We start from the raw sequence: 17,538 nt of genomic DNA, 5'->3' as shown, positions 1-17,538 counted from the left end.
AACATAACCGGGCGGGGAGGTCCGCTGGTCAAAGCCCGTCCGTGCAAAGTCAAAGGGCTAGATCTCGTGGTCAAACGCTTCAGGGTTAGGCGGGAGGGGGGCCCTGGGGGGTAGCAATGCCACTGGAGCATCGCACCGGGCTCTCATACATGCGGGGTGGTGTGGTGGCATGTCCGAAGAGGCGGCACGCGTCTCGGGGGCGTGCCCCCCCCCTCACGGACGACGATGACACGGTAGTAGACGTTCTGCGGCAACGATGCGGCGTGAATATTATTAAATACTCGGAGCGCGATAAAATCATGAGTTTTTTTCCACGACGTGGGCACATGTGCTATAGGAATGATGGTATTTTTTCATAATTTTTGGTGATGGAGAAGTATCCGAAAAATTCCCTCTACGCGGATTGCCCTTCGCGCGTCTACGGTTGTGGCCGGCGGCCTACGGGGGCTAGCATGCCACCAAATCTTGCGTAGGCGGCCTCTCACAAGTCTGGAAGTGTTGTGACGGTTGCAAACGCCCGGCATGCGTGTCCGGGGTGTGCCCCCCCTCGCGGACGGCGCCGCTGCCGGCACCTAGAGGGGGGAAACGGACGCGTCGGATCTACACGGAGGGGATCTTGCTGTGGGTCTGGCCCGGTTGTTGCTCCAAAGTGTTCCTCTGGGCTGACCTAACACAACCGGGCGGGGAGGTCCGCTGGTCAAAGCCCGTCCGTGCAAAGTCAAAGGGCTAGATCCCGTGGTCAAACGCTACAAGGTTAGGCGGGACGGGGGCCCTGGGGGTAGCAATGCCACCGGAGCATCGCACCGGGCCCTCATACATGCGGGGTGGTGTGGTGGCATGCATCTCTGGGGCGTGGCCCCCCCTCACGGACGGCGATGACACGGTAGTAGACGTTCTGCGGTAACGATGTGGCGTGAATATTATTAAATACTCGTAGCGCGATAAAATCATGAGTTTTTTGCACGACGTGGGCACATGTGCTATAGAAACGATGGTATTTTTTCATAATTTTTGGTGATGGAGAAGTATCCGAAAAAAATCCCTCTACGCGGATTGCCCTTCGTGCGTCTACGGCTGTGGCCGGCGGCCTACGGGGGCTAGCATGCCGCCAAATCTTGCGTAGGCAGCCTCTCACAAGTCTGGAAGTGTTGTGGCAGTTGCAAACGCCCGACACGCGTGTCCGGTGTGTGCCCCCCCTCACGGACGGCGCTGCCGCCGGCACCTGGAGGGGGGAAACGGACGCGTCGGGTCTACACGGAGGGGATCTTGCTGTGGGTTTGGCCTGGGCGGACGAAGCTACTCGACTTCGGCGCCTCCCCTCTCCTCTGTGTGGTTTCGGGAGAGGAGAGGGCCGAGCGGTTAAAAAAACATTAAAAATCCATATGAAATAATAATACATAAAAAACATAAAAAAGAAAAAATATAACTATAAAAAACATTAAAAAATCTATATGAAATAAAAAACATAAAGAAGGAAAAATATGAACTACTAAAAATATTTAAAAAATGAAAAATATGAACTAATAAAAACATTTAAAAAATGAAAAATATAACTATGCCGACCTGACACAACCGGGTGGAGAGGTCCACTGGTCAAAGTTCGTCCGTGGGAAGTCAAAGGGCTAGATCTCGTGGTCAACCGCTTCAGGGTTAGGCGGGACGGGGGCCCTGGGGTGTAGCAATGCCACCGGAGCATCGTACCGCGCCTCATACATGTGGGGTGGTGTTGTGGCATGTCCGAAGAGGCCGCACGCGTCTCCGGTGCATGGCCCCCCTCACGGACGGCGCCGCCACCGGCACCTGGAGGGGGGAAACTACCGCGTCGGGTCTACACGGAGTGGATTTAGCTGTGGGTTTGGCCCAGATGTTGCTCCCCGGTGTCCCTCTAGGCCGACCCGACACAACCGGGTGGAGAGGTCCACTGGTCAAAGCCCGTCCGTGCAAAGTCAAAGGGCTAGATCCCGTGGTCAAACGCTACAGGGTTAGCCGGGACGGGGGCCCTGGGGGGGTAGCAATGCCACCGGAGTGTCATACCGGGCCCTCATACATGTGGGGTGGTGTTGTGGCATGTCCGAAGAGGCGGCACGCGTCTACGGGGTGTGGCCCCCGTCACGGACGGCGCCGACGCCGGCACCTGGAGGGGGAAACGGACGCGTCGGGTCTACACAGAGAGGATCTTGCTGTGGGTCTGGCCCGGATGTTGCTCCCTGGTGTCCCTCTAGGCCGACCTGACACAACCGGGTGGAGAGGTCCACTGGTCAAAGCCCGTCCGTGGGAAGTCAAAGGGCTAGATCTCGTGGTCATCCGCTCCAGGGTTAGGCGGGACGGGGGCCCTGGGGGTAGCAATGCCACCGGAGCGTCGTACCGCGCCCTCATACATGTGGGGTGGTGTTGTGGCATGTCCGAAGAGGCAGCACGCGTCTCCGGTGCATGGCCCCCCTCACGGACGGCGCAGCCGCCGGCACCTGGAGGGGGGAAACTACCGCGTCGGGTCTACACGGAGTGGATGTAGCTGTGGGTTTGGCCCGGATGTTGCTCCCCGGTGTCCCTCTGGGCCGACCCGACACAACCGGGTGGAGAGGTCCACTGGTCAAAGCCCGTCCGTGCAAAGTCAAAGGGCTAGATCCCGTGGTCAAACGCTACAGGGTTAGCCGGGACGGGGGCCCTGGGGGTAGCAATGCCACCGGAGCGTCGTACCGGGCCCTCATACATGCGGGGTGGTGTTGTGACATGTCCAAAGAGGCGGCACGCGTCTCTGGGGTATGGCCCCCGTCACGGACGGCGACGCCGCCCGCACCTGGAGGGGGGAAACGGACGCGTCGGTCCCTCATTTTATATGTAAACGAAACTTTTCAATGCGTATGAAAATAATATACACTAAAAATATATTCGAATACAGTTAATAATATTTTTATAAAAATGTTAAACATGTATAAAAGTTGTTGCAAAAATATATATTAAAAATGCATTAAGAAAACATTAAAAATGCATATGAAATAATAATACATAAAAATATAAAAAATATAACTTATGACTATGAAAACATCAAAAATTTATATGAAATAAAAAACAGATAGAAGAAAAAATATAAGCTATTAAAAACATTAAAAATAAAAAGTATAACTATGCCTACGGCTAAGCCGTCGGCATAGGTGCCACGTGGCATCGCTTCCTATGCCGACGGCTTAGTCGTTGGCATAGTTCGCTCTTATCCTCAGCCGGTCGACCTCCACCACTCATTCGCCCCGATAGCTGCTCGACCCGCGCCGCCGCCGCCGCTCCGCGTCGCCCGCGTCGCTCCCCGCCGGCCGCCCGCCGCCGCTCCACCCGCACCACCCCCTTCCCTCGCCCCTCCCCCCTCCCCGCCTACATCCCCGCCCCCTTCTCGCGCCGCCGCCGCCACCACGCCGTCGCCAGCTCGTCTCCGCACCGCCGCGACCACCCTCCTCTCCGCCCCCTCACCCCACCACCACCCCCGTCCCTCCGCCACCTCTCGCCAGCGCCGTCCACACCCGTCCCCGACCCTGCGCCCTCCCTGTCCAGCTGCACCGACCGGCCCCATCCACCCTTCGCCGACGCCCTGCCCTGCTGCGCCCCTCCACCGACGCCCTGCTGCGCCCCGGCCGGCCCCGTCCACCGTTCCCCGGCGGCTGCCCCCTGGCCTCCCTGCTGCCCACTGCACCGGCGGCCAAGGTGAGGCTTTTTTCAATTTTTTGCAATTTGTTACTGTTTTTTTTACATAGATGGATATATATGTAATGAATGGATATATGCATGTACAGATTGATGCTAGATAGATGGATGGATGCTAGATGAATAGATAGATGGATGAATATTTAGATACATACGCATGCAAATATGCTGCCATTCTGGAAACTTGGATGGGTGTTTTTCCATTGGTTTTGAATGGAAAACATTGTGGCACCTTGCAAACACAGGGCCATGTCATTATCAGGGCACTGCACTAAATTTTTTATGACAGCAAAAAAAGGCTGCAAAATAACAAATTGCAGCAATTTTATAGAAAAATATATACAGAGTTGTCAAGAACAACATGGAAAATGAATAGGTAATAAATGGTGATGGTAGGCCAAGAAGCAGACGTGTATGGAGGTCCATGGAGCAAGTTAGTGTTTTGGTAATGTTGATTCATATATAAGAAGCAATTCGAGGCACTTGGTTTCTAAAATATTTAATGAAGTTTTTTTTTACAATTTGACATGTTTCATGTTCATTCATAATGTTGTGTCAATGCTTAATGTGAGGTGACGACCTAATTTTTTTCACTTGGTGTGATTAACAGGATTTGTGGTGTTCCATCTTCGTGGAGTGATCGTTGACGTTGGAGGTGTTGGTCCATGATCGTCTGTCTCCTTTGATCGACTACATCGGAGGGTGAGCAACAATTCCATGACCTCGTCCAATTTTTTCCATGTCACTAGATTAAATTTTCACATCAAGTCGCGTAACCTAGGTCTACCGTCCGAAAGGGTTGCATCGATAAATATGCATTCAATTGCATATTTATCACCGAAGTTCTTTCGGATTGTCCAGCGCTTTCCACGGACAGCTCGAGGATGTGTAGATTGGGTACGTTATTCATGCTCTACCCCGTTCCGAGACAGGATTTCGGCGGCGCCTCCCTGTTGTTCTCCGGATGCACATTCTCTCGGCATTTTGCCGAGACGTGTATTTGGAGTGTTGGGGAACGCAGTAATTTCAAAAAATTTCCTACGCACACGCAAGATCAAGGTGATGCATAGCAACGAGAGGGGAGAGTGTTGTCTACATACCCACGCAGACCGACTGCGGAAGCGTTGACGCAACGTAGAGGAAGTAGTCGTACGTCTTCCTGATCCGACCGATCCAAGCACCGTTACTCCGGCACCTCCGAGTTCTTAGCACACGTACAGCTCGATGACGATCCCCGGGCTCCGATCCAGCAAAGCGTCGGGGAGGAGTTCCATCAGCACGACGGCGTGGTGACGATCTTGATGTTCTACCGCCGCAGGGCTTCACCTAAGCACCGCTACAATATGATCGAGGTGGAATATGGTGGCAGGGGCACCGCACACGGCTAAGGAACGATCTCAAGGATCAACTTGTGTGTCCTAGGGTGCCCCCTGCCTCCGTATATAAAGGAGCCAAGGGGGAGGGGGCGGCCGACCAAGGAGGGCGCGCCAAGGGAGTCCTACTCCCTCTGGGAGTAGGATCCCCCCCCCCCCAATCCTAGTTGGAATAGGATTCCTCGAGGGGGGAAAGAGAGAGAGGGGGTCGGCCACCTCTCCTTGTCCTAATAGGACCAGGGGAGGGGGGAGGCACGCGGCCCACCTTGGGCTGCCCTTTCTCCTTTCCACTAAAGCCCACTAAGGCCCATATAGCTCCCGGGGGGTTCCGGTAACCTCCCGGTACTCCGGTAAAATCCCGATTTCACCCGGAACACTTCCGATATCCAAACATAGGCTTCCAATATATCAATCTTTATGTCTCGACCATTTCGAGACTCCTCGTCATGTCCATGATCACATCCGGGACTCCGAACAATCTTCGGTACATCAAAGTGCATAAACTCATAATAACTATCATCGTAACGTTAAGCGTGCGGACCCTACGGTTCGAGAACAATGTAGACATGACCGAGACACGTCTCCGGTCAATAACCAATAGCGGGACCTGGATGCCCATATTGGCTCCTACATATTCTACGAAGATCTTTATCGGTTAGACCGCATAACAACATACGTTGTTCCCTTTGTCATCGGTATGTTACTTGCCCGAGATTCGATCGTTGGTATCCAATACCTAGTTCAATCTCGTTACCGGCAAGTCTCTTTACTCGTTCCGTAATACATCATCCCACAACTAACTCATTAGTTGCAATGCTTGCAAGGCTTATGTGATGTGCATTACCGAGAGGGCCCAGAGATACCTCTCCGACAATCGGAGTGACAAATCCTATTCTCGAAATACGCCAACCCAACATCTACCATTGGAGACACCTATAGAGCTCCTTTATAATCACCCAGTTACGTTGTGACGTTTGGTAGCACACAAAGTGTTCCTCCGGAAAACGGGAGTTGCATAATCTCATAGTCATAGGAACATGTATAAGTCATGAAGAAAGCAATAGCAACATACTAAACGATCGGGTGCTAAGCTAATGGAATGGGTCATGTCAATCAGATCATTCAACTAATGATGTGACCTCGTTAATCAAATAACAACACTTTGTTCATGGTTAGGAAACATAACCATCTTTGATTAACGAGCTAGTCAAGTAGAGGCATACTAGTGACACTCTGTTTGTCTATGTATTCACACATGTATTATGTTTCCGGTTAATACAATTCTAGCATGAATAATAAACATTTATCATGATATAAGGAAATAAATAATAACTTTATTATTGCCTCTAGGGCATATTTCCTTCAGTCTCCCACTTGCACTAGAGTCAATAATCTAGATTACACAGTAATGATTCTAACACCCATGGAGCCTTGGTGCTGATCATGTTTTGCTCGTGGAAGAGGCTTAGTCAACGGATCTGCAACATTCAGATTCGTATGTATCTTGCAAATCTCTATGTCTCCCACCTGGACTAGATCCCGGATGGAATTGAAGCGTCTCTTGATGTGCTTGGTTATCTTGTGAAATCTGGATTCCTTTGCCAAGGCAATTGCACCAGTATTGTCACAAAAGATTTTCATTGGACCCGATGCACTAGGTATGACACCTAGATCGGATATGAACTCCTTCATCCAGACTCCTTCGTTCGCTGCTTCCGAAGCAGCTATGTACTCCGCTTCACATGTACATCCCGCTACGACGCTTTGTTTAGAACTGCACCAACTGACAGCTCCACCGTTTAATGTAAACACGTATCCGGTTTGCGATTTAGAATCGTCCGGATCAGTGTCAAAGCTTGCATCAACGTAACCTCTTACGGTGAGCTCTTTGTCACCTCCATATACGAGAAACATATCCTTAGTCCTTTTCAGGTATTTCAGGATGTTCTTGACCGCTGTCCAGTGATCCACTCCTGGATTACTTTGGTACCTCCCTGCTAAGCTTATAGCAAGGCACACATCAGGTCTGGTACACAGCATTGCATACATGATAGAGCCTATTGCTGAAGCATAGGGAACATCTTTCATTTTCTCTCTATCTTCTGCAGTGGTCGGGCATTGAGTCTGACTCAACTTCACACCTTGTAACATAGGCAAGAACCCTTTCTTTGCTTGATCCATTTTGAACTTCTTCAAAATCTTGTCAAGGTATGTGCTTTGTGAAAGTCCAATTAAGCGCCTTGATCTATCTCTATAGATCTTTATGCCTAATATGTAAGCAGCTTCACCGAGGTCTTTCATTGAAAAATTCTTATTCAAGTATCCCTTTATGCTATCCAGAAATTCTATATCATTTCCAATCAGTAATATGTCATCCACATATAATATCATAAATGCTACAGAGCTCCCACTCACTTTCTTGTAAATACAGGCTTCTCCGAAAGTCTGTATAAAACCAAATGCTTTGATCATACTATCAAAGCATTTATTCCAACTCCGAGAGGCTTGCACCAGTCCATAAATGGATCGCTGGAGCTTGCATACTTTGTTAGCTCCCTTTGGATCGACAAAACCTTCCGGTTGCATCATATACAACTCTTCTTCCAGAAATCCATTCAGGAATGCAGCTTTGACATCCATCTGCCAAATTTCATAATCATAAAATGCGGCAATCGCTAACATGATTCGGACAGACTTAAGCATTGCTACGGGTGAGAAAGTCTCATCGTAGTCAACCCTTTGAACTTGCCGAAAACCTTTTGCGACAAGTCGAGCTTTGTAGACAGTAACATTACCATCAGCGTCAATCTTCTTCTTGAAGATCCATTTATTCTCAATTGCTTGCTGATCATCGGGCAAGTCAACCAAAGTCCATACTTTGTTCTCATACATGGATCCCATCTCAGATTTCATGGCTTCAAGCCATTTTGCGGAATCTGGGCTCACCATCGCTTCTTCATAGTTCGTAGGTTCATCATGATCTAGCAGCATGATTTCCAGAACAGGATTACCGTACCACTCTGGTGCGGATCTCGCTCTGGTTGATCTACGAGGTTCAGTAGTATCTTGTCCTGAAGTTTCATGATCATCATCATTAGCTTCCTCACTAATTGGTATAGGTGTCGCAGAAACAGTTTTCTGTGATGTACTATTTTCCAATAAGGGAGCAGGTACAGTTACCTCGTCAAGTTCTACTTTCCTCCCACTCACTTCTTTCGAGAGAAACTCCTTCTCTAGAAAGGATCCATTCTTAGCAACGAATGTCTTGCCTTCGGATCTGTGATAGAAGGTGTACCCAGCAGTCTCCTTTGGGTATCCTATGAAGACACATTTCTCCGATTTGGGCTCGAGCTTATCAGGTTGAAGCTTTTTCACATAAGCATCGCAGCCCCAAACTTTAAGAAACGACAACTTTGGTTTCTTGCCAAACCATAGTTCATAAGGCGTCGTCTCAACGGATTTTGATGGTGCCCTATTTAATGTGAATGCGGCCGTCTCTAAAGCATAACCCCAAAACGATAGCGGTAAATCAGTAAGAGGCATCATAGATCGCACCATATCTAGTAAAGTACGATTACGACGTTCGGACACACCATTACGCTGTGGTGTTTCGGGTGGCGTGAGTTGCGAAACTATTCCGCATTGTTTCAAATGTACACCAAACTCGTAACTCAAATATTCTCCTCCATGATCAGATCGTAGAAACTTTATTTTCTTGTTACGATGATTTTCAACTTCACTCTGAAATTCTTTAAACTTTTCAAATGTTTCAGACTTGTGTTTCATTAAGTAGATATACCCATATCTGCTTAAGTCATCTGTGAAGGTGAGAAAATAACGATATCCGCCACGAGCCTCAATATTCATCGGACCACATACATTGGTATGTATGATTTCCAATAAATCTGTTGCTCTCTCCATAGTACCGGAGAACGGCGTTTTAGTCATCTTGCCCATGAGGCACGGTTCGCAAGTACCAAGTGATTCATAATCAAGTGGTTCCAAAAGTCCATCAGTATGGAGTTTCTTCATGCGCTTTATACCGATATGACCTAAACGGCAGTGCCACAAATAAGTTGCACTATCATTATCAACTCTGCATCTTTTGGCTTCAACATTATGAATATGTGTGTTACTACTATCGAGATTCATCAAAAATAGACCACTCTTCAAAGGTGCATGACCATAAAAGATATTACTCATATAAATAGAACAACCATTATTCTCTGATTTAAATGAATAACCGTCTCGCATCAAACAAGATCCAGATATAATGTTCATGCTCAACGCTGGCACCAAATAACAATTATTTAGGTCTAATATTAATCCCGAAGGTAGATGTAGAGGTAGCGTGCCGACCGCGATCACATCGACTTTGGAACCGTTTCCCACGCGCATCGTCACCTCGTCCTTTGCCAGTGTTCGCTTAATCCGTAGTCCCTGTTTCGAGTTACAAATATTAGCAACTGAACCAGTATCAAATACCCAGGTTCTACTATGAGCTCTAGTAAGGTACACATCAATAACATGTATATCACATATACCTTTGTTCACCTTGCCATCCTTCTTATCCGCCAAATACTTGGGGCAGTTCCGCTTCCAGTGACCAGTCTGCTTGCAGTAGAAGCACTCGGTTTCAGGCTTAGGTCCAGACTTGGGTTTCTTCTCCTGAGCAGCAACTTGCTTGCCGTTCTTCTTGAAGTTCCCCCTCTTCTTCCCTTTGCCCTTTTTCTTGAAACTAGTGGTCTTGTTAACCATCAACACTTGATGCTCCTTCTTGATTTCTACCTCTGCAGCTTTCAGCATTGCGAAGAGCTCGGGAATAGTCTTGTTCATCCCTTGCATATTATAGTTCATCACGAAGCTCTTGTAGCTCGGTGGCAGTGATTGGAGAATTCTGTCAATGACGCAATCATCTGGAAGATTAACTCCCATCTGAATCAAGTGATTATTATACCCAGACATTTTGAGTATATGCTCACTGACAGAACTGTTCTCCTCCATCTTGCAGCTATAGAACTTATTGGAGACTTCATATCTCTCAATCCGGGCATTTGCTTGAAATATTAACTTCAACTCCTGGAACATCTCATATGCTCCATGACGTTCAAAACGTCGTTGAAGTCCCGATTCTAAGCCGTAAAGCATGGCACACTGAACTATCGAGTAGTCATCAGCTTTGCTCTGCCAGACGTTCATAACATCTGGTGTTGCTCCAGCAGCAGGCCTGGCACCCAGCGGTGCTTCCAGGACGTAATTCTTCTGAGCAGCAATGAGGATAATCCTCAAGTTATGGACCCAGTCCGTGTAATTGCTACCATCATCTTTCAACTTTGCTTTCTCAAGGAACGCATTAAAATTCAACGGAACAACAGCACGAGCCATCTATCCACGATCAACATAAACAAGCAAGATACTATCAGGTACTAAGTTCATGATAAGTTTAAGTTCAATTAATCAAATTACTTAAGAACTCCCACTTAGATAGACATCCCTCTAATCCTCTAAGTGATCACGTGATCCAAATCAACTAAACCATAACCAATCATCACGTGAGATGGAGTAGTTTTCAATGGTGAACATCGTTATGTTGATCATATCTACTATATGATTCACGCTCGACCTTTCGGCCTCCGTGTTCTGAGGCCATATCTGCATATGCTAGGCTCGTCAAGTTTAACCTGAGTATTCTGCGTGTGCAAAAACTGGCTTGCACCCGTTGTAGATGGACGTAGAGCTTATCACACCCGATCATCACGTGGTGTCTGGGCACGACGAACTTTGGCAACGGTGCATACTCAGGGAGAACACTTCTTTATAATTTAGTGAGAGATCATCTTATAATGCTACCGTCAATCAAAGCAAGATAAGATGCATAAAAGGATAAACATCACATGCAATCAATATAAGTGATATGATATGGCCATCATCATCTTGTGCTTGTGATCTCCATCTCCGAAGCACCGTCATGATCACCATCGTCACCGGCGCGACACCTTGATCTCCATCGTAGCATCATTGTCGTCTCGCCAATCTTATGCTTCCACGACTATCGCTACCGCTTAGTGATAAAGTAAAGCATTACATCGCGATTGCATTGCATACAATAAAGCGACAACCATATGGCTCCTGCCAGTTGCCGATAACTCGGTTACAAAACATGATCATCTCATACAATAAAATTCAGCATCATGCCTTGACCATATCACATCACAACATGCCCTGCAAAAACAAGTTAGACGTCCTCTACTTTGTTGTTGCAAGTTTTACGTGGCTGCTACGGGCTTAAGCAAGAACCAATCTCACCTACGCATCAAAACCACAACGATAGTTTGTCAAATAGACTCTGTTTTAACCTTCGCAAGGACCAGGTGTAGCCATACTCGGTTCAACTAAAGTTGGAGAGACAGTCGCCCGCAAGCCACCTATGTGCAAAGCACATCGGGGGAACCGGTCTCGCGTAAGCGTACGCGTAATGTTGGTCCGGGTCGTCTCGTCCAACAATACCGCTGAACCAAAGTATGACATGCTGGTAGGCAGTATGACTTATATCGCCCACAACTCACTTGTGTTCTACTCGTGCATATAACATCAAACCATAAAACCTAGGCTCGGATGCCACTGTTGGGGAACGCAGTAATTTCAAAAAATTTCCTACGCACACGCAAGATCAAGGTGATGCATAGCAACGAGAGGGGAGAGTGTTGTCTATGTACCCATGCAGACCGACTGCGGAAGCGTTGACGCAACGTAGAGGAAGTAGTCGTACGTCTTCCCGATCCGACCGATCCAAGCACCGTTACTCCGGCACCTCCGAGTTCTTAGCACACGTACAGCTCGATGACGATCCCCGGGCTCCGATCTAGCAAAGCGTCGGGGAGGAGTTCCGTCAGCACGACGGCGTGGTGACGATCTTGATGTTCTACCGTCGCAGGGCTTCGCCTAAGCACCGCTACAATATGATCGAGGTGGAATATGGTGGCAGGGGGCACCGCACACGGCTAAGGAACGATCTCAAGGATCAACTTGTGTGTCCTAGGGTGCCCCCTGCCTCCGTATATAAAGGAGCCAAGGGGGAGGGGACGGCTGACCAAGGAGGGCGCGCCAAGGGAGCCCTACTCCCTCTGGGAGTAGGATCCCCCCCCAATCCTAGTTGGAATAGGATTCCTCGAGGGGGGAAAGAGAGAGAGGGGGCCGGCCACCTCTCCTTGTCCTAATAGGACCAGGGGAGGGGGGAGGCACGCAGCCCACCTTGGGCTGCCCCTTTCTCCTTTCCACTAAAGCCCACTAAGGCCCATATAGCTCCCGGGGGGTTCCGGTAACCTCCCGGTACTCCGGTAAAATCCTGATTTCACCCGGAACACTTCTGATATCCAAACATAGGCTTCCAATATATCAATCTTTATGTCTCGACCATTTCGAGACTCCTCGTCATGTCCATGATCACATCCGGGACTCCGAACAATCTTCGGTACATCAAAATTCATAAACTCATAATAACTGTCATCGTAATGTTAAGCGTGCGGACCCTACGGTTCGAGAACAATGTAGACATGACCGAGACACGCCTCCGGTCAATAACCAATAGCGGGACCTGGATGCCCATATTGGCTCCTACATATTCTACGAAGATCTTTATCGGTCAGACCGCATAACAACATACGTTGTTCCCTTTGTCATCGGTATGTTACTTGCCCGAGATTCGATCGTCGGTATCCAATACCTAGTTCAATCTCGTTACCGGCAAGTCTCTTTACTCGTTCCGTAATACATCATCCCACAACTAACTCATTAGTTGCAATGCTTGCAAGGCTTATGTGATGTGCATTACCGAGAGGGCCCAGAGATACCTCTCCGACAATCGGAGTGACAAATCCTATTCTCGAAATACGCCAACCCAACATCTACCATTGGAGACACCTATAGAGCTCCTTTATAATCACCCAGTTACGTTGTGACGTTTGGTAGCACACAAAGTGTTCCTCCGGCAAACGGGAGTTTCATAATCTCATAGTCATAGGAACATGTATAAGTCATGAAGAAAGCAATAGCAACATACTAAACGATCGGGTGCTAAGCTAATGGAATGGGTCATGTCAATCAGATCATTCAACTAATGATGTGACCTCGTTAATCAAATAACAACACTTTGTTCATGGTTAGGAAACATAACCATCTTTGATTAACGAGCTAGTCAAGTAGAGGCATACTAGTGACACTCTGTTTGTCTATGTATTCACACATGTATTATGTTTCCGGTTAATACAATTCTAGCATGAATAATAAACATTTATCATGATATAAGGAAATAAATAATAACTTTATTATTGCCTCTCGGGCATATTTCCTTCATGGAGAACAGCGGGGAGGTGCTGCCAAAATTTTGTCTCGGAATGGGGTAGAGCATGGAGAACGTACTCAATCTACACATCCTCGGGTGGGATTAGGACCCATCTTTACCTATTAGAGATGTAGGTGGATTAAATGTCGTTTCTCGTCAACCTTGTAAAAAATAAAATATTGATGTGAGTAATTTAAATGAATCCTTAATTTTGTTGTGTGGCTTCCAATAAAGCAGAGATGGCAGATAATCAGTGGATGTATAGTGGGTTTTTCCGTCGGAATCAAGTAACAACAGAGTGGGTCAAGAAAACTGATGTGTTTTTGAAAGAGATATTCCGTAGTCCAATGAGGATGGTGCTAGAATGCCCGTGTGCCAGATGTAAGAGGCGTATCCGCAGAGATAAGAGTGAGATGACTAAGACCTTCGCACGCATGGATTTATGCCCAACTTTAATATGCCGATAAACTTTGCCCAGCGGGACCGTGGTAGAGAGGATGTGATACGACAACGCGTCGCTGGTTATGAGGACGATGGGGTTAGAGACATGCTAGATGATGTCTTTGCTGCACAGCCGACACCTCCGTCACATTCAGCAAATGAACCAGAGGAGCCGGAGGAAACCGCAAAGGCCTTCCTGGAAATCTTGGCCTCGTCAAAGAAACCTCTCTATGAGGGTGCCAAGCTGTCTGTGCTGGATGCCATCTCGCAACTGATGGCAGTCAAGGCTGAGTACGGCTGTAGCCGAGGTTGCTTCGAAGCATTTCTGGGAGTATGGGCTAACAGCCTGCCTGAGGGCCATGAACTGCCGAAAACCATGTACGATACGAGGAAAATCATGAAGGCGCTCTCGATGGACTATGAGAAAATACATGTTTGTCCAAAGAATTGCCTTTTGTTTAGGCATGAGTATGCGGATGACAAGTACTGTAGGAAGTGCGGTTCCTCTCGGTATATTGAGGTGGTCGATAAGCATGGTCAGAAGCAACAGCTAAAAATCCCTGTGAAGGTTCTTCGGTATCTTGATTTTATAAAAAGACTGCAGCGCCTTTTCATCACTGAGGAGTCTGCCAAAATGATGAAGTGGCACAAGGAAGGGAAAAGGTACAATCCAAAAAAAAATTGTACATCCATCAGGAGGTGAAGCATGGAAGTCATTCGATATAGAGTACCCGGAGGAAGCAGCCGAGGCTGGGAATGTCAGAATTGCTATAACAGGTGATGGTTTCAATCCATATGGTATGTCGTCTAATCCATACAGCTGTTGGCCCATATTTTTTATTCCGCTGAATCTCCCTCCCGGCGCCATAATGCAATGCAAGACCATGTTCCTGTCGCTTATAATTCCGGGGCCTGAATATCCGGAGAAGAATTTGAGTGTGTTTATGCAGCCGTTGGTGGATGATTTGCACCATTCTTGGTACTTCTCGAGGTTGACATACGACCGTCATCTGCAGAAAAATTTCTTGATGAAAGTTTGGCTACAATATTGCATGCATGACTTTCCCGGTTATGCCCTGTTCTACGGATGGTGTACAAGTGGAAAGATGCCTTGCCCAGTGTGCATGCAGGCCTTGATTTTCATTTGGCTGAAGAAGGGTGGCAAGTATGTTGCATTTGACCTGCATCGACAGTTCCTCCCTCCAGACCATCCTGATAGGGAAGACAAGAAGAACTTCACAAAAGGCAAAGTTGTCCATGAAGTAAATGAGATTCCAACGTTTTCTGGTGCGGATGTGCTTGCTCAGCTGAAAGCTCTTAAGCCTGCCGGTGAGGGGAAAGGCAAAGGCAAAGGCAAAGCCACATGCGAAGACGAAGGCGAGGGCAAAGGAAAAGGTAAAGGGAATTTTTTTTGAAGGATATGGTGAGACGCACAACTGGACTCACATTACCCCCTTCACGCAGCTTCCCTATTTTAAGGACCTCAAACTTCCATACAACATAGACGTGATGCACACCGAAAAGAATGTCGCAGAGTCCCTTCTTCGCACGATCCTCAACATTCCTGATAAGACAAAGGATAATGTTAATGCTAGAGTTGATCAACAGAATATTTGTGATAGACATGGCAATCATTTGATTCTTTTGCAGAAACTGGATCCTTCGCGGAAAGGGACGTAAACCGAACGGCCTTATCACTGTCCTGTTGAAGGAGTTTTGGCCTGGCCTATTCTGCCCGCGGCCAAACAGGGACCCGCAGCAGCGGGTTTTGGCCACGAGCTGGGCCCACTATGAGGCTTGCAGCAACGCGGAGTACGGGACGACCGCTAAGGCCGTGATCACCAAATTTTGGGTAAGTTCTCTTCTGAATCACTTGTCTTCAGTTTCGTTCATAGTTTATCATTGAATCACTCAACTCATGCCTTGTTTGCTTCTGGTTTATGCATGATTGTAGCAACTCTATAGAGTTCTTGACGAGCACAAGGCCAGAGCCGACGTGGTCTTGCTTGCGGCTGCGAAGAAGAAAGCTCGTCAGTTGCAGTACGAGGTGCGCTGGGTTGCCGTCTCGCAGTACTACCACTACTACCTGCACCAAAAGATGACCAAAACTCAAGCGCAGAAGCTACGACTTACCTTGAGCAGGGAGCGATTCATGATGGTAACTATTACTAACTTTTCATTGTTTCAAGCAGTCAACTATATGTTTCGTGCTCACATGTCATGCTTCCAAAATTTGCATAGGTTGTTCCTCGTTGGTGCTATGGAAGGCATGACGGATGGGCGAGTTTGGTGGATAGGTGGCTCGGCGCCGATGCAGAGTTTGCTGCCAAGAGCATCAAGGCCCGGGCTAACCGTGGAGACGACGGGACACACGGCCAAGGAAACAGGAACCACTGGGGCTTCAAGGCCATGAAGGTATATCTATGTGCATGATGCATTTTTGTTCTTCTTTACCGTCATGTTCTTATGTATGGCTGACTTCTATTTGACATTGTAGGAGGACAAGTTGAAGAGGCCGCTCTCAGACATGGAGTCGTGGAAGCTGGCCCGCGAGCGGAGTCATCGCAAGGAGGGCGAGAGCCAGTACTACGGCAAGACCGAGGAGCACCTGGGGTCTTACATTCATCACTATCAGGAGTTGCATCCGGATGTTCCTGTTGCTGAGGCCGCCCAGTCTCAGATCGACGACACGGCGGTGGTGGCCATCCAGGGGAAGAAGAATGGCCGGTATCCATGTTTCCACGGCTTGATCACTCCTTCGATCTCGTACACACGGCTTCGGGCTACCAACCCGAGCCAGTTAGAGAGTACGGGGCATTCACAGACTCCCTTAGCCCGCCAGCATGCTGTAAGTACTTCCTCTTTATCTTTTTCTATCTAGCATTCTCAGTTTATTTTCAGCATTGCTCACTTAGAAACAACATAAATTATGTAGGCATATAAGGAGTTTGTCGAGCATAGGAATCTCGAGGTGCGGGAGTACTTGAAACGAGTGAAGGCAAACGATGATTACAACCGTCAGATGATGACGGTTAGTTTTGCCCTCTTAAAACCAAGCTAAATTTTTGCACTTTCATTCCTTCTGATCTTCTAGTTTGCTTGTTTAACTAACATTCAGGCTATGTTGGCGTCTTGAACTAACCGCACGGATCCACCACAAATGGGACCCCCACCACCACCTGCGGGAGAACCCCCACACGTGCCCACGTTCGATGAATGGGTGGCACTAGGCAGTGATGGTCCGGTTAGTACATTTGCCTAACTACTGGCAAACTAGTTCTCGTTCATGAAACACTATCATATCATATTTACCGTTAGAATCTTTTTTGAAACATGTAGGGGACCGGTGGCTCGACTCCTGCTCCGTCGACCCCAGTCACTCCGATCTGGCAGAGTGGTGGTGGTCGCGATGGCGGTTTTGGCGGAGGTGGTGGTGGTTTTGGCGGAGGAGGTGGTGGTTTTGGCGGAGGTGGTCTTGCTTGATGATTCCGTGCATGTGGCCATCGTGCCATGCCTTTCATATTCCTACTTTTATGATGTTTCATGTCTTGCACTACTTTTATGTTCATGAACTTCCGTCGGTGATGATCTTTAGATGATGTGATGAACTTGAGTATGTTTAGATGATGATGGTGAACTTGAGTATGTTTAGATGAACTTGAGTATGTTTACATGATGAATTGTCATATT

The sequence above is a fragment of the Triticum urartu genome, chromosome 6A, assembly GCF_056163025.1.
Source record: "Triticum urartu cultivar PI428250 chromosome 6A, HENAU_Tu73, whole genome shotgun sequence".
Lineage (NCBI taxonomy): Eukaryota > Viridiplantae > Streptophyta > Magnoliopsida > Poales > Poaceae > Triticum > Triticum urartu.
Note: the sequence above shows the minus strand (reverse complement) of the source record.